This window comes from Rhinatrema bivittatum, chromosome 3 (genome assembly GCF_901001135.1).
Source record: "Rhinatrema bivittatum chromosome 3, aRhiBiv1.1, whole genome shotgun sequence".
NCBI lineage: Eukaryota > Metazoa > Chordata > Amphibia > Gymnophiona > Rhinatrematidae > Rhinatrema > Rhinatrema bivittatum.
Genome location: NC_042617.1, coordinates 452,876,284 through 452,903,389, shown reverse-complemented (window position 1 = coordinate 452,903,389; position 27,106 = coordinate 452,876,284). Strand labels below are relative to the sequence as shown.

General features: G+C 45.7%; 1 protein-coding gene across 1 annotated transcript in view; it reads right to left on the bottom strand.

Annotated features, from left to right (window-relative positions):
* Nucleotides 1-27,106, bottom strand: part of GREB1 (growth regulating estrogen receptor binding 1) — a 607,716-nt gene that overhangs the window by 467,721 nt on the left and 112,889 nt on the right. The window contains 1 exon segment of the mRNA XM_029595920.1: nt 3,112-3,273. The gene's annotated coding sequence lies outside the window, so the exon portion shown is untranslated.

Below are 27,106 nucleotides of genomic sequence, written 5' to 3'. Positions count from 1 at the left end.
TTAGATCTTGTTTTTAATATTATGTCGACCAAGAAAATGTATAAATATGAACTTGATTATATAGCAGCTATTGTAATATCCAAGATTATATATGATTAATAAATAGAATATTTGCCCGTACACAGAACAAGAAAGCAAATGTTGACATACAATACATGATAATTGACCATGAATATGAATATCGATTTTCTAAACCGTTGTGATCCTTCTTTGGAACGACAGTATATAAAATACCTAAATAAATAAATAAATGTTACTTACTTTGCCATTCATTCTGGAAAGCCCAATATACACTGTAGAATCATTAGAGCAGGGTACTTTAAACATGTGATGCTAGGTCATGCTTCTGTTATCTCTTCACATTTTCACAGCTTAGGAAATTTAATATTTAATAAAGGAGCAATTCAAGTATTTTGTGTCAACAGCAATTCTTCCATTTCAGTGATTTATCTCTACAAATGTATTAATTAGTAATCCTCTATTGAAGCCCTATAAAGCTGACATCCTGGGGAATACAAATGAGGGCAAGTCAGGGAGGTCATGATGAGCACCTGGTCTGTGAGAGCCATGTGATCAGCTTCAATAACCAGTGATTCATATTCCTAAATCTGCAACATGAATCAATCTCTGCACTACAGGCTCTTTCTATCCTCAGCTTTACACTCAATCCGAAACAACTAAGTATGCTACCAAATCATGTTAAACAATCCAAATTTTCATCTTACCAACACTTCAATCAATCTGAATTTGGAGGTTTGTTTTTATGTCTGAAAATAAATACAATTATCATGCCAAAGCCCTGGGCGGTGAACAATAAAACATACACAATTAAAATATCTCACAATCTCACAGAAAAAGAAGAGAGACAATTGATAATAACTAATGGCTTTCAATACCTTTAGTTTTTAAACATAAATCATTTTAGATCTGCTCAGTGGCAATGTTGCACAGTGAAATGTGGAAGAGCTGGGTTAGATTCTTGGCTCCGGTTTTATGATCTTTGTGCTGCCATGGAGGCAGCATTCACAGCCCATGGGAGGGGGAAGGAAGCTCCTAGTCATCACTCAGTACCTAGATTTAGGGCCTCATTTTCCAAGCAGTTTACCGTGTGCGATAAATTCGCAAATTGCGTTAACAGCTGTTAATGCGAATGCAAATTAGTAATTTGGTATTCAGGGGGCAGAGCATATGTAAAGCGGAACCAGTTTATCGTGTGCGGCGAAACAGCCGCAGTGTTAGCGCGGCTGCTATTGCGGCTAATAACTACAACCCTCAAATTTGCGTTACGGACTGCGCTACTGGCAAGTAAAGGGTTATCACAGTCCGAACAGCCTGTTTCAGGAGAGAGAGAGCGAGAGAGAGAGAGAGCGAGAGAGAGCACCTTACTATAGTGCCTATGCCCTAGACAGGTATTTTAACCCCTATGGGAGGGCCACCTACTAACTCGGGGTGGGGATTAGGTATGAGCGTCGGGGGTTGGGGGCCACTTTCGCATTCCACATGAGACGTACGGAAAGAACAGTGGTCTCTAGTGAAGATTTGCTGGCCGTCGGAGTGAGGAAACTCACGCCAAGAAGAGATTTGGGCAATGTTCTCTCCACCTAGCTTGATGGACACTCTACCTGGGCAACAACAAGCTAGGTGGAGAGAATGTAGCCCAAATCTCTTCTTGGCGTGAGTTTCCTCACTCCGACAGCCAGCAAATCTTCACTAGAGACCACTGTTCTTTCCGTAGGTCTCATGTGGAATGCGAAAGTGGCCCCCAACCCCCGACGCTCATACCTAATCCCCACCCCGAGTTAGTAGGTGGCCCTCCCATAGGGGTTAAAATACCTGTCTAGGGCATAAGCACTATAGTAAGGTGCTCGCTCTCACTCTCGCTCTCTCTCCTGCTCCTGCTCCTGAAACAGGCTGTCTGGAACTATCGTGGCCTGCAATGAAAAACCAGCAAATATCATGCACTGCAATGAAACACCCAAAGAATCATTGCACACTGGGAAAACATCGTGAATTGTGCTAATGTTTTCGCAAATGACGAAAACATCGCGTGCGGCGATGTTTCCCCACTGCACGAAAGAAGCCTCATTTGCATTGGTAACGCCCCCTACTGCGTTACCAATGCGATATTGGAAAATGAGGCCCTTAGGGTCCATAATTTATGAGTTCTAGCCCTGCTCAATAGTCCCTAGCCAAGAAATGTCACTGCAGACTAGGCTACAAGAGTTGGGAGGGAAAAAAATCCCCAAGTAGTTTTAAATGAAGGCTCAGAGAACTGCATCCCAGCCCCAGTTTAATTAAGCTGGAAACCCAAAAGAGTAGAAGAAAACTGCTGCTTCTCCCCCCCAGAAAAAAACGTATTTTATTTTGACTTCAAAAATATAAAGTTTTTCCAAATTTCCAAAGTTACATTGTCCAAGCTTTATGGCACGCCAATATTAAAATGTAATTGTGCCTTTAAATCTCCAAATGGAAATTACTCTTCATTTCTGTAAATTCATGGCTCTAAGATACAGTATCCTGCTCAGGTAATCTCCCTACACTAACAACATGCCTTTTCTCTGCTGCACAATGTCATCCGGCAGCATAGTGTTCTGACAGAGCCTTCGAGGTCAATATCACAAAATATAAGCTCTCCTCTCTTGCTGATTTTCTATCTAGCATTTATTCTGAGCAGATACTTTGTCAGTTTTCCCCACACTCTATCCATGCAGAATGTTCAATACCGTCATTACAGCGGTGTTGTCAAAGATTTCAAATATGCAGACTATCTGAATTCCACAAGTGACTGTGCACCAAATTATAAGAAGGAACAATGACTGTAACAAAACTTACATCATTCACTGCTAGTATCATACAGTATATAATAAATGAGCCTGAACCGTCTTAGACATTTTAGGGAAATGACAAGTATTAGTGAACATAAATCCTTACACAACAGGCCAAAAAATATTGTAGGCCTGTTTATAAAAGGCTTTTCTCCTATTTTGTCAGTATGGGGGTTAAAAAAAAAATGTTCAAAAATAAGGTCCATTACTGTTAATTCAACTTACTACCTGAATCAGAACATCTAAGCCTAGACATTTTAAATGTTAAGAATCTGTATGTACTTACTCCTAAGATCGCTGGTGATTTTTATGTGTGGAATTTTCCTCCTTGGTAATACAGTGGTCTCTGCTGTTTCAAGTCCTGGGAAAAAGCATGTGGTGCTTCTTGTTCAGTGGAATAAGCAACTAAATATTCAGCCAGGTCATCGTGACATGAATGTTTTCGGTCCTAGTAGAACAGAAGACGGTCAAAGCTATCTCTTCTGTCGCCACAACAACAACAACAACAAAAAATTTCCCATCCTACAATATAAACCTGCAAACATTTCTATAAGTGCATTTGTGTGGCTGCTGTGCCAGATGATAAATGGTACGATTTAATGACTTATTAACACTGAAGTGTTTGGCTAGGTCAAGCTGCTCCTGGTCAGCCACTTTCCATTATGTCATTCTAACACACAATCAAATTTAGCTTTTATTATGGGAACATTCTTTTTCATTTTTAAACACATGTATGAAGAAAATATGACAATAGATCGGGGTTTACAGTTCCATTGAATCCATTTTTTGCTTATAGTCCTAGAATGGCATTTTTTCTGAACAGCCACCAACCAAAAGCTCTCAACATATGCGTTATGAACCAAAAGCCTAAAAACACAAGAGCATCTATTTTAAAAACAGGGGTATTAAAAATGAATATCACAAAACTTTGAGCCAGATACCATGAAGCACCAGAGATGGAATTTGAGTTAATATAATAACTTAAAAAAATACAATTAATTGCTAATCATTTTGTATTTATTTTGGTTTCTCCTACCCTTCAAAGTAGCTCTTTGGGCCCTCTTTTATTTTTAAAAGGCAAGACAAAGGGAGACTCATAGAGCAGACAAAAATGGCCACAGGAAAATGTTTTGTTTTGTTTTTATATTTATTTATTTAAAACATGTATTAATCCCCCACCCCATGAACAAATCTGAACATCTAAAGTGATGTACAAAATTCAACCATACATCTCCAAGATGATGCATATAATTTAACCATAAAACATAATAAAAAATAATAAACAACTAATTTACACAGAAACAAACACACCAAATAGTCCTTAAAGTCAAGGACACAAAATCACCAAAGGGGCAGATTTTCAAAGGGGGGTATGCGCGTACCCCCCTGAAAACCTGCCCCAAGCTCCCCCTGCACACGCCAAGCCTATGTTGAATAGGCTTGTGGTGCGCGCAAGCCTCGGGATGCGCGTAAGTCCCGGGGCTTTCCTGGGGGGGGGGGGGCGTGTCGCGGCTGGAGCGTCATCGAGGGCATTCCGGGGGCAGGGCCGTGGGCATGGTTCCAGCCCGGGGGCGTTTCGGGGGCATGGTCAAGGCCTCCGAAACTGCTCCCGGGCTGGGGAATCATGTGCTGACAGCTGGCCGGCAGGCGTAACTTTTATAATAAAGGTGGGGGGGGTCTAGATAGAGCTGGGGCGTGGGTTAGGTAGGGGAAGGGAGGGGAAGGTGGGGGAAGGCGGAAAGAAAGTTCCCTCCGAGGCCGCTCCGACTTCGGAGCGGCCTCGGAGGGAACAGAGGCAGACTGCGTGGCTTGGCGCGCGCAAACTGCCGATTTTGCGCAGCCTTGTACGTGCCAACCCTGTATTTTAAAAGATACACGCGGCTACGTACGTATCTATTAAAATCCGGCATACTCTTGTTTGCGCCGGGTGCGCGAACAAAAGTACGTGCGCGCATACTTTTTTAAAATCTGCCCCAAATAAAACAAAGAGTGACAAATACATAAGAAGCCGACCTCACACCCTCCACCAACTTCTTCACCCTGCAGGGATCAAGGCTACTATTTAAAACAGAAAAGCTTAATAAAAAAGAAAAGTTGTCTTACCATCCCAGTTGTAAAATAACCAGGTTTTCACCTTTTTGTGGAACTTAATAATTAAATTCTATTCTAATTCCTGCAGGTAACCGATTCCAAAATGATGGGTCTACCATAAAAAAAAGTTTTGGACCATCCTATCTCTAAATGAGGGGACACCTTGGGACACATTCTTACCAGATGTCAACTGTCAATTTGGAAAGTAGCATTCCTGCTTATTCTACAAATAAACTGGACCATTCCTTCTTAAAACTCAAAATGTTAACATCAGAGTTTAAAATTGACCCCATTCCTCAACTGAAGCCAAAGCAAATCATGCAAAACAGAAATACTAGGAGCTGTCCTTGGGCAACCCATAGCCACCCTGGCAGCCATATTCTGGACTACGTGAAGCCTATGCATGAGCTATACTGGGAGGCCCACACATAAACCGTTGCAGTATACACCAATACAGTATTACAAATAAGATATAACTACAGCATACGTTACTGTTTTACTAGGTTTGAGATTAAGGAATGGGTGAAGTTTCCTAATAAGGTTTTATTTACAGAGAACAATATGAATCCATGCTGAAACTAGAATCAAATCTGAAGGCTAAATTCTTCACCACCAGTGAAAGTTTAAGGACATTGTTTTCTATCCTAACTGAAATGGACGGGATCCCTATAACATCCCCTCCAATAAATAAGATCTCAATTTTATTAAAATTCAAAATAAAATTATTCCTCAAAAACCAATTAGAGACCTCATTCTGACTTCACCTACTGGTACCAAAAGGAAAGTGTCAAAGTGACAGGGAATCTGTGTAATTCTGTGACATTTCCCCCAAAGAATGCCACACAGCCAACTCTGGTCTCCTGCATGCACTGAAACTAAATCATAAATCACAACAGATATTTTCTATAATTTCATCTCATACGTATCTAAAATATAATATTGTGTACTTATTAACAATGTTAATAGAGTATATGTTCTGCTAGGGCAACTTAGGGGGCACTTCTGATTAACCCGTGCAGATGCAAAGTCTATGGCTACTTTTGTATGCATATATTTTGCAACTAATTTTCGGGCCGATACAGTAAGGTGCGGTAGAAAGGGGTGCGTTAGTGCCGGGCGCACCCGCGTTTGCTGCACGCAAAGTTTGAAACACATACCGCTCGATACTGTATTTAAATGGCATGCCGCGTCCAACGTGCGTCCAACACGCGTCCAGGAAGCACAATCCATTTTACTGTATAGGAGCTATACAGCAGAGACAGCAGGCCATAAAATTCAGTGTGGCAGAGAACAAGCTTCTCATCACTGGTGTCCTGCAGCGCTATGCCATGTTATTCGGAAACCGCACAGCCAAGACCACATAGACAGCGAAAGGGCAAATATGGCAAAACATTGCCCAGGCCATCAGACGCCTCAGCAGAGTACACAGAAGTAGGGAGCAGATCGCCTATCAGTATCAGGATGTGAAAGCCCAACTGAAGGCCAAGCTTGCAGCAAGATCGAAATATACGCAGCAGACTGGAGGAGGGAGACCCGTCCCATAGTAGTCACCGAAATGGAGCAGTGACTGTTCGAAAGGCTGGGACCGGACGTGTTCAAGGGCATGGATGAGTAGCTAGACACCACACGAGCTGCCGCCACTAAGTTCACCTCACACATAAATGGGCAGACAGAAACGGGTATAGACATAGGGGGGCTTTTAAAAGCCACAGAATGGGAAAAACCCTTTAGTTAATAGGCCCCATAAATTGGCAATAGATGATCACTTTTCAAAGAACCAAAGTGCACCTCTGATGCCAAAGGAATAAACCATACTTGCTGGTATATATACTTATGTCTTCTGTCTTTTTTATTTGTTCTCTGTTTCCACAGTTCTCAAACAGCAAACTGCCGATCCCAGTCAGGAATGGCCAGGACCCATCTGGGATGCCCTTTGGACCAGCCACCCAATAGCTATTTTACAGAGGCCATTACAGATGGACACTGAGACACAGTGGGAACACGAGGAGGAGGAGCAGGAGGCCGAGCAATCACAGCCGAGGTTCTTTCTCCAGCTCCTAGGCTCCAGAAGCCCACTTAATGTGGCCCTCGATCTGAACACATTAATGGAGGCAGGCAATCTGGAATGGCACCTTCTGATGAACAGTTAGGAGGAAAGCAGCCTGCATATAACTACAGCATACTTTACTGGCCACGTGGTAGGCGCAAACCCACCAATGATATTGCATGCTCACAATCAACAGGCCACGTGGTGGGCGCAAACCCACCTATGCCCAGTTTCGGTCCTGAGACACCACCAGCACTTTCAGCAACAGCACCAACACTGCCACCATCAGGCCCACTGCCACCATCACAGCCACCGCCACCATCAGGCCCATCACCACTATCACAGCCACCGCCAGCAGCACCCATACCGCTGCCAGAACCGGAACTAGCACCAGCACCTGCAGCAGCCATCTATAGAGGAGAAGTCAGGCAGTTGTGGGGAAAGATAAGGGTCCCGAGAAGATCTGTGCAATGACAAAACAGGATTCTGCAGCAAAGTATGGTAGCCAGCACATAAAATGCCAACACAATAGCAGCAGACATCAGCAACCTAAGAAATGCAATGACACAAATCCTTCAGCAGATGCAGGACCTGCCATCAGAATCCTCAGCTACATCTGTTAGCTCGACACCCCACAACAGTCCTGGAAATTCACAACGCCGCAGGGGTAGGCCCCCAAAACATATGCCCCCCCCCCCCCAAGTGGGAAGACAGGGAGTGACAAGGGGCCTTGAAAGAAGGCAGAAAATGGCCCATAAGGGGCAAGAAGACAATTTTTGAAAGAAGACAGGGATGGGCTCTTCACAGAGTTGCTGTACCATCTAGATGGAAGAAACTGGCTCGGCGTAGGCTCACTACAGAATTGCTGTGCGTCTAGATGTAAGAAACCGGCTCAAAGTGTGCTTACTACAGAGTTGCTGTGCCGTCTAGATGGAAAAAAACGGCTCGTCGTGTGCTCACTACAGAGTTGCTGTGCCGCCACACATAATGGATGGTGTTCTGTGAAGCATTTTCAAGCAGCACACTTACTAAGAAGTGGTCCTTGAGCCTCTGGCCTATTACAGGCTTCTTTAAGTAGCCAACAATCACTTTGTACCTGCTATCTCTTGGCAGGCTGTCCCCATCTCCTGCCCTATGCTGCGGAGTGTCATCTCTTCTCATCTCCTGCAACTGCTGTCTCCATGCTGCTGGGTCTCGTGCTGGCCTCCTGCCTCCATGCTGCTGGGTCTTGTGCCACTCCTGCGGTGGTGATGCAGTACTCTGCGGTCCTACTCCTGCTGCCTGCATGCTGAACTGTTTGCTTGTTCTCCTCCTACTTACATGCTGAACTTTGCTGCCGTGGCCCTTAGGCTGTCCCCTTTCAGTTCACTCTTTCAACATGGACTGTCTGGGGCCTTTATTTTAACCTTGCTGCTGTGGCCCTTAGGCTGTCCCCTTTCAGTGCACTCTTTCAACATGAACTGTCTGGGGCCGTTGCGTTCACAGCACATACTGGTGCCGCTTGTAACTGTAACTTTATAACAGTGCTATAGCTTTCGGGGTGCCACTTCCTCTTTCTATATTGTTAGTTGTAGTCATGTTTGTGCGTAAAGAATAAGATGCAATGCCTATATATGTAAGAGGATGCTATTAAAATCTATTAACGTACAGGTGTACACTGAATATGCTGTTCATGAATTGCAAAAACACAATAGGAGCACAACTGCACGCAATATTCAAATAAACCATAAGAATGTGCAGAATAAATTCAATGTCCAGATAAAGTTCAATAATAAAGTGTGTGCACTCAAAACGGCAACTCCACAGTGTTATCATAACCAAACTTGTTTACAAAGTGGGTCCCTCCTGACGCAGCCTTACGGCGAAACACGGGTCCGTGTCGGGGAACCTGCTTTGTAAACAAGTTTGGTTATGATAACACTGTGGAGTTGCCGTTTTGAGTGAATACACTTTATTATTGAACTTCGTGTGGACATTGAATTTATTCTGCACATTCTGTTCATGAATTGTACATTGTTTTTAGCTATTTGCAATCTTGTCCTTGCAGAGTGTGATTACTTAAGACATTGCCTTGATTTCAAAGAGTGCACTACATGTTTTTGCTAATAAAGTGCTTGCTGTTTGGAAATCTCACATTTCTGGATGTGTCCTTTCATTGTGTAGTTTTTGTGTTTATGGTACCCAAAGTAAAAGGTTAGCTCTCCCCATGTCCTCGCATGCTACTATGCTGTACCTTATTCCAATTGTGCAGTTATGGAGCATGCAAGATCATATGCCCTATGCCATTACAATGAAAGCTGTGTGTATGCTGGTAAGCAAGACAGCCAGAGGTTAAGAAGAAGGTCATTGCTTGAGGACCTTCAGTATTGGCGCTTTTTGCCTACTTCACATACCATACTGTTTGCTAACTCCAGCTTACATGTGCCAGTATGTGACCTGCTCTATACCTTCATGGTAAACACCTTATACCACCCAAGCTGTACTGGCACAGTATATAAAGGGGGAAATTTGAGTGTTCATGACCCAACAGTTTACTTTCTGTCCCCTTTCTTCTGTCAGGCTCGCAAGAGTATGTGTCCACATACATTTGTAGCTTTCACTGTGAACCTAATACGATGTGTACTTACTGAGTCTTGGTACACACTCTCAGCTGCTGCCTCACAAGTAGGGATGATGACTGAGTGAGTACCATCTGCTGTACAATGTCCATGCCCAACCACCAGAGACTCTAGAAGGGTGTTGCTGGGGACCAGGCTGCCTTTCACACTCTGCCTCCCACCCATGTACTGGCCTGGCTTGGGGGTCAGTACTATACGTGTAAGGTAAGGCTGACCTTGCACGTAACATCCAGATCCCAAAGGCAGGCCACTATAAGTATGGCAGGCCACCTGCGGATGTATGGCTGGTCAATAGCACCAGCAGCACCCCTCTTCATCCTGTGTTCTGCACCGGTACAGATTCTGTACCACACAGTACTCACTCATTCCTCCTCCCTACTTGTCATCCAGCAGCTGACACTGTGCTGCAAGAGTCACCAAGTACACAGCGTAGTGCAAATGAATGTTTGATTACTATACAAGTGAAGCTCCTACTGTGTTTAGGAAATAGTGGCCCCTCCCTATGTAGACAGATAGCAAATGTTGCTTACCTGATGTAACAGGTGTTCTCACAGGACAGCAGGATGTTAGTCCTCACAAATGGGTGACATCGAGGATGGAGCCCACCACGGAAAACTTCTGTCAAAGTTTAACAGAACTTTGACTGGCCCCTACTGGGCATGCCCAGCAAGGCACTGACCCTGCAGCCAGCAGGGGTCTCCCTTCAGTCTGATTTTCAAAGCTACAGGCAGTGCCTAAAAAGTAAAAATAAAACGAACCCAACACCGCGGGGTGGCGGGCGGGTTTCGTGAGGACTAACATCCTGCTGTCCTGTGAGAACACCTGTTACATCAGGTAAGCAACATTTGCTTTCTCACAGGACAAGCAGGATGGTTGTCCTCACAAATGGGTGAGTACCGAGCTGAGGATGACCTGACTTGCACCAAATGTACCCAACGGCGTGCAACAGGCACAACAACTGGGGTGTAATTTGGGAAAGGGCATCCGCACCCTACCGGGCAGGTGGAAGGGTGTTGGTACGTCAGGTTGGAAAAAGGTTACGCAAGACAGATTGGCCGAAGATGGAGTCCTGTCTTCCAGCTTTGTCCAAACAATAGTGGGCTGCAAAGGTATGGAGAGAACTCCAGGTTGCAGCTTTGCAGATGTCAGGAAGCGGCACCGATCGAAGGTGTGCCACTGACGTCGCCATGGCCCTCACAGAGTGTGCTTTAACACGGTCTTGAAAGGGAATGCCAGCCTGCTGATAGCAGAAAGAGATGCAGTCCGCCAACCAGGAGGAAAGAGCCTGCTTACCCACAGGTTGTCCTAACTTGTTAGGATGGAAAGAGACGAATAATTGAGTGCTCTTCCTGTGAGAAACTGTACGGTCTAGGTAAAAAGCTAGAGCCCGTTTACAGTCCAGGGTATGCAGAGTCTGTTCTCCAGAGTTGGAGTGGGGCCTAGGAAAAAAGATAGGTAGTACGATAGATTGATTGATATGAAACTCCGGATAGGTAACTAGGGCCTGTAATTCACTAACCCTGCGAGCTGAAGTAACAGCCAAAAGGAATAACACTTTCCAAGTGAGATATTTCAAGTCACAAGAGTGCAGAGGTTCGAAAGGTGGTTTCATGAGACGACCAAGAACCAGGTTAAGGTCCCAGGATGGGGCCGGAGGACGCAAGGGTGGCTTGAGATGGAGCAAGCCCTTAAGAAAACGTGTGACCAGGGGTTGTACTGAAATAGGACTACCCCCAATACCTTTATGGAAGGCGGCTACCGCACTGACATGCAGTCTTATAGAAGAGGTTTTAAGACCTGATTCAGAGAGATGCCATAAATAGTCCAAGAATTTAGAGATTGGACAGGAAAGGGGATCAAGGGACTGAGAAGTGCACCATGATGTGTACCTTTTCCATTTGTATGAGTAAGATCTTCTTGTGGAAGGCTTTCGTGAAGCTATCAGGAGACGAGAAATGGAATCTGAAAGGTTAAATGGTTGAAGAACTAACCTTTCAACATCCATGCCGTCAGGGACAAGGCTTGGAGGTTGGGATGGAGGAGGCATCCGTCGTTTTGAGTGAGCAGATGCGGGTCCTTTCCCAGAGGAATGTGCCTGCGGATGGAGAGATCCTGGAGTATGGGAAACCATACTTGGCGTGGCCAGTAAGGTACTATCAGGATCATGGTTCCTCCGTCCTGGCGTAGCTTCACGAGAGTCTTTGACACAAGAGGAAGTGGAGGGAATGCATAGAGCAGACCGGTCGTCCACTTGAGGGAGAATGCATCTCTCGGCTGAGAGTGCTGGCTCCGAATGAGAGAGCAATAATCGTCCACTTTGTGGTTCTGAGGGGACGCAAAGAGGTCTATGCGGGGAAAACCCCACTTTCGAAACAGAGAGGTCGCTACGAGAGGGTTGAGTGACCACTCGTGTGGTTGGAAGACACGGCTCAGCTGGTCTGCCAATACATTGTCTACTCCCGGCAGGTAAGTGGCCCTGAGGTACATAGAGTGGGAGAGGGCTTCCGCCCAAATCTGCGCAGCCTCCTGACACAGAAGGAAGGATCCTGTGCCTCCCTGTTTGTTTATGTACCACATGGCCACTTGGTTGTCCGTCTGGATTAAGATTATCTGATGGAATAGATGATCTTTAAAAGTTCTGAGCGCATAGCGGATTGCTCGAAGTTCCAGGAAATTTATCTGGTGTTCGGCTTCCTCTTTTGACCATAACCCTTGGGTTTGGAAGTTGTCCACATGGGCTCCCCAACCGATGTGAGAAGCATCGGTGGTTAGGATTACTTGCGGATCCGGTGGGAGAAAAGGTAAGCCCTGAAGGAGGTTGACCTGAGTCGTCCACCAGGTTAAAGACAGGCGCAGCGCTTGTGTAACAGTGACTATGGAGGACAGAGGCTGAAAAGCTTGAATCCATTGGTGTCGTAGAGTCCATTGTGTTACTCTCATGGCTAGTCGGGTCAAGGGAGTGACTTGAACCGAGGATGCAATGTGTCCTAGGAGAATGAGGAATTCGCGAGCCGTGGCAGTGTGTTGAGACTGGAGCTGGCGAGCCAGGGATATTAGGGTATGAACCCTCTGATGAGGAAGGTAAGCCTTTGCCTGTAAGGTGTCCAAGTCTGCCCCAATGAAGGATAAGGTTTGAGATGGGACTAAGCAAGATTTCTCGTAATTGACAAGAAACCCTAAGGAAAGGAGTGTTTGAATTGTCAATTTGAGGGAGGATTGAGCAATCTGTTGGGTGGAGGCCCTGATTAGCCAATCGTCCAGGTAGGGGTAGACGTGGACACCTTCCTTCCGTAGGAATGCTGCTACCACTACGAGACATTTGGTAAAGACTCGTGGAGCAGATGCCAGACCGAAAGGCAATACCCGGTATTGATAATGGTCGCGGCCTACCAGAAATCGCAGATACTTGCGATGGGATTGTGCGATCGCTATGTGAGTATAAGCGTCCTTTAGGTCGAGAGAGCACAGCCAATCCCCCTTTTGTAGCAGAGGGAGCAGTGCGCCCAGGGTTACCATCTTGAATTTTTCTTTTTGAAGGTATTTGTTGAGGGCTCGAAGGTCCAAAATGGGACGTAGTCCCCCTGATTTCTTTGGTAGTAGGAAGTATCTGGAATAGAATCCCTTCCCTCGCTGAGAGGGAGGGACGGGTTCTATAGCATTTGATTGTAGAAGAAGAGATACTTCCTCTTGTAATTGAGCCAAATGGGTGGTTAGACTCCACGCTTGAAGAGGCGGGGAGTCTGCCGGAAGAGTTATGAAGTTGAGGTGGTAACCCTGTGCCATAATTGCTAGCACCCACTGATCTGAGGTGATCTGCAGCCAAGCTTGTAAAAAATGGTACAGTCGACCTCCTACAGGGATGTCTGGAAGAGGGGTTTGGCATGTGCTCCCTACAGGGGAGTCAAAGGCCAGCCGCAGGCCCAGGAGGAGGGGCTACAGTAGGCCTTTGTTTCCTAGGCTGACGTGGCTGAGGTCTGGTAGAGGATCGAGCTGGACGAGGCCTGGCCGATGGAGGATAGTAACGACGTGGCCGAAAGAACGACTTTTTAGAGTCTTTCTTAAGTGGTTGTTTGGAGGAAACCTCAGACGGAACAGAAGAAAGTTGTTTCAGCGTCTCGTGGTGATCTTTTAACTCAGCTACAATTTGCTGAATTTGTTCTCCAAACAAATTGTCCCCTAAGCAGGGTAAATCCGCTAAACGATCCTGGACCTCTGGGCGAAGGTTGGATGACTTTAACCAAGCCCAACGTCTGGCCGAGATAGCAGTAGCTGAAACTTTTGTGGAAGCATCGAAGATGTCGTAAGCTGTTCTGATCTCGTGCTTCCCAGCTTCAAACCCTTTGTTAAGAAGGGCCTGAAGCTGTGGCTAGTATTGGTCAGGTAATGTATCAGCGTAGTCTTGCATCTGTTTAAGGATGGCTCTGTTGTATTGAGTCATGTAAAGTTGATATGAAGCTATGCGTGAAATCAACATAGCTCCATGGTACACTTTCCGGCCCACACTATCCAGGAATTTATTGTCCTTGACAGGTGGGGTGGAAGAGTGTGGCTTTAGACGCTTGGCCTTTCTTTGTGCGGACTCAACCACAACAGAGCGATGATCCAGTTGAGGCTTTTGAAAGCCTGGTGCTGACTGGACGAAGTATGTGGAGTCAGCTTTCTTGTTCACTGGTGAGACAGATGAAGGAGACTCCCAGTTTTTCTTTAAAAGATCCAGAAAGACCTGGTGAATGGGGATGGAAGCGATGATTTTTGGAGCATCCAAAAATTGAAGCAGTTCCATCATCTGGTGTCTGTCATCGGTCTCAGATTGCAGCTGAAAGGGTACAAGTTCTGACATCTCCTTTACAAAATTTATAAAGGAGAGATCCTCTGGAGGAGATCTTTTTCTACTCTCTGTAGGAGATGGTGGAGAAGGTAGATCTGTGTCAGAAGATGTATCATCACCCCAGGTATCGTAGGGATCATGTGGGGGTTGAAGCCCTGAAGGACCTGGTTGAGGATCCGAAGGCATCGAATGAAACCTTGAAGGAACCGGTGCTGCAATCGGTACTGGGAATGGCATCGAGGGTTTCGGGGTTGCCGATGGAATCGGTGCCGGTTTCGGAATCGATGGAGCCGAAGGATAAATCGGTGGAGATATGCGAGAAGGCACCGATGGGACCACCCCGGAAGGGGGAATCAGAAACGGTGTTTCTCCTGCCGATGAGAATCCTGTCGGAGACGGTGGAGTTATCGGTGCTACTTGGATCATCGATGGAAGGGCTTGTACAAGTGCTTCCATACGGTGTAGTAGCGGTGCCAGCGCTTCCACCAGAGGCTCGGTGGCCGGTTCCCTCCTCGGTGGCGGAGTCGGTGCCGGGGTCGGTGCCGGAATCAGTGCCGGAGACGGTGCCGGTGGAAGTTGGAACCTTTGCATCGCTTTCTCGATGGCCTCCTGGACCAGCCGGTCCAGTTCTGCCCGGAGACCAGGGGTAACAATACCCGGCTCGACGGGAGAGGGAGGCTGAGGAAGAGCCGGAGGGACCACCGTAACCGGTGGGATCACGGCTCCCACACCCCGAGAGGGTGAGGGTTTCCTCGATGCCTGCGAACGAGACGTGGACGGTGCCAAGTCTGATCGAGGCCTCTTAGTCGGTGGCTCGGCCAGTTCAGAGGTCGATGACTGTGGATCCTCGACGGGCCGAGACTTGTGCCGTCGATGGCGATGCTTGTCCTTTAGATCTCCTCGCCCATCCGGGGAGGGAACAGGAGTCGACGGCCGAGAAGTCATCGATGGTGGACGGTCACCGGAGGGTTGACGATGGTGGTGCAACTTCGACGGTGCCGGTTCCGATGACGTCGATGCTATCGATGGCGTTGGGGTGGGTGCATGGAAGAGGAGCCCCATCTTCTCCATCCTGGCTTTGCGACCCTTAGGTGTCATTAAGGCACATTTGGTGCAAGTCAGGACATCATGCTCACTACCCAAACACAATACACAAACCCTATGGGGGTCTGTGATTGACATAGTCCGGGTACAGTCCGGACAACGACGGAACCCCGTCGCCATGGCCTAAGGCCAAATTTAGCCGCGGGATCGGTAAGTGCCAATAGGCCTCAAGGGCCAAAATCGACGGCAGTCAATGAAAAAACGGCAAAAACTTACCGGTTTCCGCGAAGGTGAGAAAAAGTTGTCGAAGGGAGACCCCTGAGGGGCAAAATTTTCTTCGGAAAGAAAAACCGAATTCCTGTCAGGAACGTGGTAGAGAGCTCCTTTCACCGCGTGGCAACTGCTGCGCGGAAAAAAGAAGACTGAAGGGAGACCCCTGCTGGCTGCAGGGTCAGTGCCTTGCTGGGCATGCCCAGTAGGGGCCAGTCAAAGTTCTGTTAAACTTTGACAGAAGTTTTCCGTGGTGGGCTCCATCCTCGATGTCACCCATTTGTGAGGACAACCATCCTGCTTGTCCTGTGAGAAAGTGGTGCACCACATCTAGCGTTGCATAGAAAAGCTATTGTTGTTCATATGGGCGAAAGATGATAGGCGTACCGTTCCTGCACCTGTACAGCATAGAGAGAGTGAGAAAAAAGGGGGGCTGTTGTGGCAACCTGTATGTGAACTGTGCATGATATCAGATACAGAGAGGAGGTAAAAGAACGGTGACAGAAAAAAGGGACGCTGTAATAGAATGTTCTCAATGCCTGTGTCACGTGGCAACCAAAGCACCTGCTACCACCCCCCACACACACACACCCACACAGAAAACCCATGCACCAGGTTTCTCAGTACATGCAGCGTGTACAGCACCATGATGGTAAGCACTCATCAGAATCTGCTCAATAGGCACAGCATTACATACTCTTTTACAGTGCCTGTTCCACGCATCACAGCATGCACACATTCACTGGGCAGTTTCTTAAGCAACACAATCTCTCTCCATAATTTCCCAAGGATCTGTGCCTGGCCTAGTTGGGGGTAGGCAGCACTCCCCATAATAACTGCATAATTCGGCCTTCTCCAAATCGTTGTTGGTCAAACCTCGGTGTGGCAGGGCAGGGCATGGTGAGAACAACAGCCAAATGTAAAGTACAACATTCAAGTTGCACACCATACTGGATGTGTCACCTTGCCCACCTGCACACCTCAGCACCTCTGTGAACTCTACATATAAACTGTCAGTTGGTGTAGCTGGGTTCAAGAAAGGTTTGGATAAGTTCTTGGAGGAGAAGTCAATTAACGGCTATTAATCAAGTTTACTTAGGGAATAGCCACTGCTATTAATTGCATCAGTAGCATGGGATCTTCTTGGTGACTGGGTAATTGCCAGGTTCTTGTGGCCTGGTTTGGCCTCTGTTGGAAACAGGATGCTGGGCTTGATGGACCCTTGGTCTGACCCAGCATGGCAATTTCTTATATGCTGCCTTGTGAGAGCCACACCTTTTCCAGAGGGCAGCCACTCCATCAAAGGTGTGCTAAAGGTGTCTGTGCTCTATTTAGCAACACACACTGCCCACTAAGGGGTATTGCAATGCAGGCCCAAAGGAGCAACCTGCGAATGCTACAGTACCCTCACGTAGTGAGTGAGCAAGGCACACATAGCACATGAGTCACAGAGTCACATACTCACTTATGTTAGCAGTAGGGAATACATGCTGCAGTTCCTCCACGTACACATGTGCAAGGCCTATGTTGCAGCTATGTTTGGCATTAAACAACATAGAGGAGTGTGGCAGCTTACTATAATAGCTAATGAGTCCAAGCCGGGCTCGCACCTATATTATTGGATGAAGACAGCTTTTGGAGAAAAAATATTCTTGTGATGATTGCCCTGGGAGTGTCACGGAACAAGCATGGAAACCTTTTCCCCTGAAGCAGGACCTTGAGAGTAGGGGTCCGAAACGCGATCGTGTTGGGCTGTGCAGATGAGTATCACTGCTGAAATTATTTTCTTGGGATTGAAAAAGTGACTTTGTCATTACATTGCTAGTACATTGACTTTAATCTTAAATGTAATCTTTGGAGCTTTCATCGTTTTGAAAAGGAAAATATATGAAAGTTGATGGGAAAAATCACTAAGAAAAAATCACTAAAAAATTATAAAAAAATATATATAAAGTAAAATGGACCTGAAACCGTAAAGAGTGTCTGGTAAAATACCTTGACCCTACGAGTAGTGGTCCTACAAAACTATATAGTCCTTTATTGTATGATAGCTGGATTAAAGGAATTTAGAGAGAAACCAGGTACACCAACATTTTGCTATATTGTTTACATATCGGTGCCTGGAGTACACAGGATGTGTGAGAGCCGTTGGGTGTGATTAATCTTTTTCCACCGACATTATCTAGAGCTGCCCACAGGTAACACTTCTGTGACAGGCATATATCACCCCTACTTAGTGCAAGATTCTGACATGGGCCCCTGAAGGACCATCACCAATCATGGCAACCACATGACATCTGTAGGAGTAATGGGCCTATGCAATGAGCACTGTGTGGCGATTACTATACAGCCAGCCAGTACACTCATGACCTGTTCAGCTGATGACAGTAGGTGAACACAGAATGCAATACACAGAGGAGTACATGGACTGTGAACGACCACAGCAGGCCACCTCAGAAATAACAGTAGAAGTGTGCAACACCACTTACTGCAGAGCCTACAGCATAGCAGCTGTTCAGCAGTCCACAAACATGGTCACACGCATGTGCATCAGCAACGCCCTGCAAGCATGAAAGCAGGCAAATGTGTGCAGATGTTCCTAACGATACTATATGCAAAGTGTTTTGGACAGGCGTGCTCAGACAATGTGCTGTAACGGGCATCTGAGATCACACTTGTAGTGTTACAGGAGTAGGTCTAGGTAAACAATGAAGAATGTGCATATGTTGAGGGTACAAACATATGTACATACTGCTGCACCACATTAGTATCTGTGACACTTAACACTGTATGCCCTTCCAGCAACCTATCATCTGCAGATGAGAGTGAGCCTATGTGTAACACGGTAGTTTAAGGCATGTAAACCCTTGCCCAGTATGATGTGAACATTTAATGAGGATAGATGTGGCTGCGGTTAGAGCGCTTATAAACTATTCTGTGACGATGACATGTCTCAGATCATAGGAAATAACACGTGAAGGGTGGACAGTAGCAGATTCACAATCCAGCTTTCAATCACCTCCAAGTGCATCCTCCCGTTGGTTTCCCAATAACGAATTGCCACATACATGACATCACGACAGGCAAGACCCTCACCTTTTGCACCTCATTTGTGATACACTTCCAAGCTTGCCATAGTAGGGTGCATGCATGTAGGGGTGCATGTATTGAGAAAGCGGAATGCTACCTTTGAAGGAGCTGTGCACATACAGCAAAGTGCACCAGGTGGCGCCGTCGAAGGTGTGATACTAAAACTGAGTGATGTGTGCAGTATTGTGGTCACCTGTCCTGAATGTGAAGTATGGACATGCTGCCATTTCATGACTTCTCCCTAAAGGTAATGGAAGCAACATCAACACTCTCTATACCTGCAGGCATGGCAGTTAGACAATGGCTAGATGTACATATGCTGCAAAGTGGTTTGCTGTTATAAATCCTACTGTTACCTCACTCTTTACCTGATCAAGCACTGGTGTCAGATAGGTCTGGGAATGCCCTTGTGACATAAAGCACACCCATTACAGAGGTATTACTTCACCTGCACACCTTTAAGCACTTCCAAATGAAGGTGTAACAATTGCTATCTGCCAGTACAACATTTAAGTGTGCCCTTCTTACTTTGCCATGCACATTGCACCTTCAGTGTTATTTCACATTTACTGCATTACTATAGTTGTCCCTCTCCAAGGCCTCCAGCACACTTATGAAACTTTGGCATCCACATGTTAGGGAGAGAATGAGGTGCGCTGGTGATGGCTCTCAGGCCACACCGTGCTAGGTAGGCCACCAAGTGTTATACCACACGTGCTTCATTTTCTGTTACTAACTAGCAGAACACATGATGGAGGCCACAGTGAAAGTTTTATCTCAAGTACACTGCTATGGTCCATCAGCAACACAAACCCTGAGCAGCCATATGTGTTTGTATGCTACACGGTGACCTACTCAGCCAAGAAGTGACATAAAGAAAAGGGATAGCAAGCAGAGGAGCAGCTAACATGCTTCAGGTGGACCTCCCCTGGAAGGGGAATTGGTACGTGAGGCCTATCAGCCAAAATGTATTAGTATAAGGTTTTGCCGAATCTGGCTGCCACTCAGCGTGGTCTCCTGGGCTCATGCAGGGAGACATGGGGGATCCCATGGGAGATCTGGAAGTAGGTCCATTTGTAGTCCGCAGCATATGGCCACATTATGGAGAACGCAGTACAGCAAGATAATCTTTGCAGCTTTGGGGGGGGGGGGGGCGCATACATTAAACCTCCACCCATCTTGTCCAAACAGTGAAAGCAACTTTTGAGAAGGTCGAAGGTACATTCTATGACAGAGCAGGTAGCATATAAGGTCTCATTGTATCTCGTCTCTGCTGGCATGTTTGGCATGTGTATGGGGGTGAGAAGCCAGGGCTTGCAACTGTACCCTGAGTCTCCTGAAGCAGCGACAGAAGAAAGGCATGAATGTTGGCATTGTTACTGGCAGATGTGACTGGCTAACCACAACATCCAGTAAGACTGTATAAGGTAGCCTGAACCTTTGCTGAGCCTTCAAACCTGATTAGTGTTACCTGAATGCGTTTAACATTGTTATTGGCCGCTATATGTGCAGGCAAGCTGTAGCCAAAAGGAGCTGATCTGTTCATTACTACAGCATCTGGTGTGCCTACTGGAAGTCTTGCATGACAGGCCCTCGCAACCCAGCAAAGGCTACTGGTGTGTAGCTGCCTGCCAATCTTCAGGACATACGTAAGAGGTGAGCCGTACTTCATGCTGTGCAGGCGAATGTCCATGGCAGCTATGCAGTCTGTCCTGCATAGAAACCCATTAGTGAGTCCACCCACAGGGAATATGGCAGGCCTGCAACATGCACTGCAGACTGCTCATGGTACAGGTGTGTGAGGCCGTACAGAAACTGTAGGCAACTATCTTCCTGATGCCAAAAGCCCACACGTGAAGGTGCTGTGCTGGCAGTGTGCACAGTGCGGATTCACCTGAGCCACTGTAACAGCTCTCAAGGGAAGGCTAGGAACAGGGTCTTTTAGGTTATAAATACGTGCTACATATATAGTGGATCCTACTTTGGCAGGCCTCTGAAACATGGACGGAAAAAGGCATGTCCTTGGGCAATGACCCGCATACATAACCGCACAAACTAGTTGTAATGCCACCGATCATGTCCTCCCCCACAGCCCCCCCCCCCCTCTCATCTGGGTGCCATTAGCCCGATACCCATAGACAGAGATGGAATTGAGAAAGGAAAGTGTGTCTTACCTACGAGCCAAGCGTCACTATACAGGCCAGCCTCAAAATTGTCAAAGAGGCCCGACTGCCTAAGAATAAAAGAAATATGCGCCACACCCAGGTACCTGGTCACTTCTGTTCAAGTCCATCAAGTCCTGCCTGTTGCGAGGAAATTTTATGTATCGATTAATGCGGTCAGTGACAGCTTCAATGACCTGGTCCAGACAGCATGAGAATGTGGTTTGGGACATTCCCCCCACGACCCCTACTGTGGTTTGGAAGAAGCCGCTTGCCGTGAAATGGGAGGACGGCCAAGAGTTTGGTGAGGTCGGGGATGGTGCGGGGCCTTGTGGTGATGGGATCCAGATCCCCTCGGATGTCTTCATATAATTCCAGGATTGCCCGAGAGCTCAAACGATACCTACTAAACACAAAGTCCTCAGACATGCCCAACAAGGATATTCATGGAAGAAAGATATGCTCCCTGTATCTCCTGGCCCGTGGCAGGGCGCATGCCGGTCACTGGGCTGGGCCCTGAGCCCGCAGCAGCGGAACCTCTGCCTGCGCTGCTGGTACTTCCCTTGGATATCTTGGAAGTGGCTTTGGCTGTTGTTCTGGTTGTCCTTCTTCCAAAATGTCATCTGCGACAAGCCTGGCAAGGCATGAAGTGTGCTTATACAAGTACAATTGACAGTGACAAAATGGTGTTAGGAAGGCTGACCTGGAAAAAACAGGCATTTTTATTGGTCCAGGAATGCTTGATAGGTGTGTGGGGATTGTTTGCAGTGTTTATCTTGCATGATATGTACCGCAATAATACCGCGGCCCGCAATACCACCAGAGATCGAAACATACAGCCAAGAAAAAAGGTGTAGCTATTACCCGCATTACTGACCCATGATAACATGCAATACCTTCTCCAAACTGAACATCCCTAACTTCTTTAGCCTTTCCTCATAGGACAGCCGTTCCGTGCCCCTTCTCATTTTGGTTACCCTTCTCTGCACTTTCTCCTCTGCAGCTATATCCTTTTTGAGATGCGGTGACTAGAATTGCACACAGTATTCAAGGTGCGGTCTCACCAGAGGCATTATGACATCCTCCATTTTATTATCCATTCCCTTCCTAATAATTCCTAACATTCTGTTTGCTTTTTTGGTCACCACAGCACACTAGGCCAACAATTTCAATGTATTCTTCACTTTGACACCGAGTTCTCTTTCCTGGGTGGTAACTCCTAAGATAGAACCTAACATTGTATAACTACAGCAAGGGTTATTTTTCCATATAAGCATCATTTTGCACTTTCCACTTTAAATTTCATCACCATTTGGAAGCCCAATCTTCCAGTCTCGCAACGTCATCCTGCAATTCATCACAATCCGCTTGAGATTTAACTACTCTGCATAATTTTGTGTCGTCCGCAAATTTGATCACCTCACTCATTGTACCCCTTTCCAGATCATTTATAAATATATTAAAAAGCACGGGTCCAAGTAGAGATCCCTGAGGCACTCCACTGTACCTTTTTCCACTTTGAAAACTGACCATTTAATCCTAAACTCTGTTTTCTGTCTTTTAACCAACTTGCAATCCACAAAAGGACATCGCCTCCTATCCCATTACTTTTTAGTTTTCTTAGAAGCCTCTCATGTGGGACCTTGTCGGTACGCCTTCTGAAAATCCAAATACACCACATCTACATGTTTGTCCACATGTTTATTTACTAGGGATGTGCAATCGTTTTTGCTGAATTGGAAATTTTCAAAGAAATAGTCCAATTCGGCATGGGTTGGAGGACCCGAATCCCAAGACAGATTTTCCCCGAACTTTGGGGAAAATTCGTTGATTGGGTTAGCGCGGGGGAGAGGGGCACATTTATTTAAAAAAAAAAAAAACAACACCCCAACCCTTAAAATGTAGTTAATTACAACCCCTCCCCACTCTCCCGACCCCCCCAAAACTTGCCTAAAGTCCCTGGTGGTCCAGCGGGGATCCCGGGAGTGATCTCCCGCTCTCGGGCCGTCCAATTCAGCAAAAACGATTGCACATTCCTAGCCGACCAATGGCACCGGTAGCCCCTGTCACATGGTAAGGGCAAAGGGCCACCGGCGCCATTTTGTTTACTGGCAGCCAATGGCCTGAGAGCGGGAGATCGTTCCCGGGACCCCCGCTGGACCACCAGGGACTTTAGGCAAGTTTGGGGGGGGGGTCGGGAGAGTGAGGGGTTGTAATTAACTAAATTTGAAGGGTTGGAGTGGGTTGTTTTTTTCGGCGAAAATTGCAGAAAAAAAACAAACGATCCATTGGAAAATGACCCGTAGCCCAACCCGGCAGAAAAAAATGAAGCACATCCCTATTATTTACCCCTTCAAAAAATATACATTTGTGAGGCAAGGCTTCCCTTGGATAAATCCATGTTGGCTGTGTCCCATCAAACCATGTCTATCTAAATGTTTTGAAATGTTATTCTTTATAACAGTTTCCATGATTTTTCCAAACACTGAAGTCAGGCTCACCGGTCTATAGTTTCCCAGTTCATCCCTGGATCCCTTTTTAAATGTCAGGTTACATTGGCCATCTTCCAATCTTCAGGTACATTGGATGATTTAATGAAAAGTTACAAATTTTTACTAATAGATCTGAAATTTCATTTTTTTAATTCTTTCAGAACCCTGGGGTGCATACCATCCAGTTCAGGTCATTTACTACTCTTCAGTTTGTCAATCAGGCCTACCACATCCTCCAGGTTCACCATGATTTTGTTCAGTTGATCTGAATCATCACCCATGAAAACGTTCTCTGGAACAGGTATCTCTCCAACATCCTCTTTAGTAAACACCAATGCAAAGAAATTGTTTAATCTTTCTGGGATGGCCTTATCTTCTCTAAGTGCTCCTTTAACCCCTTGTTCATCCAACGATCCAAATGACTCCCTTGCAGGCTTTCTGCTTTGGATATATTTTTTAAAGTTTTTATTGTGAGTTTTTGCTTCTATGGCCAACTTCTTTTCAAATTTTCTCTTAGCCTGTCTCATCAATGTCATACATTTAACTTGCTAGTGCTTATGTTTTATCCTAATTTTTTCTGTAGGATCCTTCTTCCAATTTTTTAATTAAGATCTTTTGGCTAAAACAGCCTCTTTCACCTCACTTTTAACCATGCTGGTATTTGTCTGCCTTTCTTCCAGCTTTCTTAATGCATGGAATACATCTGGTCTGTGCTTCTAGGATGGTATTTTTTAACAATGTCCTGTTTACCTTTGTAGCTGCACTTTTCAGTTTTTTTCTATTTTCTCATTTTATCAAAGTTTCCCTTTCGAAAGTTTAGCGCTAGAGCCGTGGACTTACATACGGTCCCCCTTCCAGTCATTAATTCAAATTTGATCATATTATGATCACTATTGCCAAGCGGCCCCACCACCATTACCTCTCTCACCAAACCCTGCACTCCTCTAAAATTGATCCCTCCTTCGTCAGTTCCTGAACCGATTGCTCCATAAAACTGTTTTTTATTCCATCCAGGAACTTTATCTGTCTAGCATGCCCTGATGTTTCTCGTACCCAATCAATATTGGGGTATTTGAAATCTAAATTGAAATACGTGGTGTTTTAAAGAATTGAAAAAACTTTTACGCTGTGCATATCAAAATTTACTTTAGGAATTTAAGGACCATCATACCACCCAGTGCTCACAAGTCAAACTTGCATTTCATGCACTTCATTTGGGTCACTTTTAATCAACTGGTCCATGTAACTCAGTTCAATTTTTATGAATTTTTTAAGTAATAAATTTAAAAAAAGAAGAAGAACTTCCCTTATTCATCCGCTGTCGGGGTCATTCATCCCGTTGCTGTCGGAGGTACTCGTCCGACGCGCGCGTTTCGCCAAAGTAGCTGCTTCAGAGACATGTATTCAGACTCTCCTTATCCAGCACTCCCCTTGATTTGGCGGGGGATACAAACAGATCTTTAGGCATTAGTAAATTCCTAAAGATCTGTTTGTATCCCCCGCCAAATCAAGGGGAGTGCTGGATAAGGAGAGTCTGAATACATGTCTCTGAAGCAGCTACTTTGGCGAAACGCGCGCGTCGGACGAGTACCTCCGACAGCAACGGGATGAATGACCCCGACAGCGGATGAATAAGGGAAGTTCTTCTTCTTTTTTTAAATTTATTACTTAAAAAATTCATAAAAATTGAACTGAGTTACATGGACCAGTTGATTAAAAGTGACCCAAATGAAGTGCATGAAATGCAAGTTTGACTTGTGAGCACTGGGTGGTATGATGGTCCTTAAATTCCTAAAGTAAATTTTGATATGCACAGCGTAAAAGTTTTTTCAATTCTTTAAAACACCACGTATTTTAATTTAGTTCACTGTCCTCGTGGGGTTACCCATTAAGAGATTTTTTGAATTTGGTATTTGAAATCTCCCATTATTACTACGCAACCTGTTTAGTTATCTTCTCTAATTTCTCTTAGCATTTCACTATCCAGCTCAACATTTTGGCCAGGTGGATGGTAGTAACTCCTATCATTATTCTCTTCCCCAACACACAAGGGATTTCTACCCATAACGGTTCAATAGTACATTTAGTCTCATGCAGGATCTTTATCCTGTTGGACTCTTTGCCATCCTGGACATAAAGCGCCACCCCGCCACCAAGACGCTCCTCTCTGTCATTGCGATATAATTTGTACCGTCCCATTGGTTATCTTCTTTCCACTATGTCTCTCAGATGCCAGTTAAGTCTATGTCATCATTCACTGCTATACACCCTAATTCTCCCATCTTACTTCTTAGATTTCTGGCATTAGCGTACAAACATTTCAAAGTGTGTTTTTTGTTTGTATTTAAATTCTGCTTTTCAGTTGACAGGGATAAATTGGAATTTTTTAGCTCAGGTGAGTTTTTAATTAAAGGACTACTCTTATTATTAGTGAAACCTCTCCGTTGGGATGCCCTAACTCATGATTCATTAGTATCCTCTGAAGATACCTCCCTCCAAACCATGTGCTGCTGAGCAACTATCGGCTTTCCCCTTTGTTCTAGTTTAAAAGCTGCTCTACCTCCTTTTTAAAGGTTAATGCCAGCAGCCTGGTTCCACCCTTAAGATGGAGCCCATCCCTTCAGAAAAGACTCCCCCTTCCCCATAAGGTGCTTCAGTTCCTTACAAAACTGAATCCTTCTTTCTTGCACCATCGTCTCATCCATGCATTGAGACTCCGCTCAGCCTGCCTCTGGGGACCTGTGCGTGGAAGAGGGAGCATTTCAGAGAATACTACCCTGGAGGTTCTGGATTTCAGCTTTCTATCTAAGAGCCTAAATTTGGCTTCCAGAACCTCCCTACCACATTTTCCTATGTCGTTGGGTGCCCACATATTCCACGACAGGTGGCTCCTCTCCAGCACTGTCTAAAATCCTATCTAGGTGAAGTATGAGGTCCACCACCTTCATACCAGACAGGCATATTACCAGGCGATCCTCATGCCACCAGCCACCCAGCTGCCTACATTCCAAATAATCGAATCACCAACTATGACGGCCAACCTGACCCTTCTCTCCTTGGCAGAAGCCCTGGGAGACACATCCTCAGTGCGAGAGGACAATGCACCACCTGGAGAGCAGGTCCTTACTCCAGGATCATTTCCTGCTGCACCAGGTTGATGTTATTACATTATATGTTCTATTATTCTTTCTCAAACTTAAAGTGTTTCTGCACTTATTTAAGGCCTCAGAGCTGAGCACCATAATAGTGCTTCTGCTCTTTTAGCATTCAGCATCTCTCTCATCCTAATTCTAAACTGTCACTGACTTTCTATCATTCTGAATTCTTTGCCTGTGATGATGTCATCACTCGAAATAGTGCACAGGGCTGGTTGGTAAGTGTGATAATGCTCAGTAATGGTTCTTCTCTTTATTTTCTAATATTGATATTTGGGCTGGGGAATTTTTGGTATCAATAAAAATTCTTTTTGATAATTTTATTTTCTGCTGTGGCTATGCGCTTTTACCTAGAGCAGTGGTGCGATGCCAGCCTCCTTAAAGGTAACTAAGGAAGCCATGGTTATGGCTCTAGAATTCCTTGGGTTACCATGACGGTCCTCATTCTTCTTGGGATGACATGGGATGGTCTACCAAATTTAGG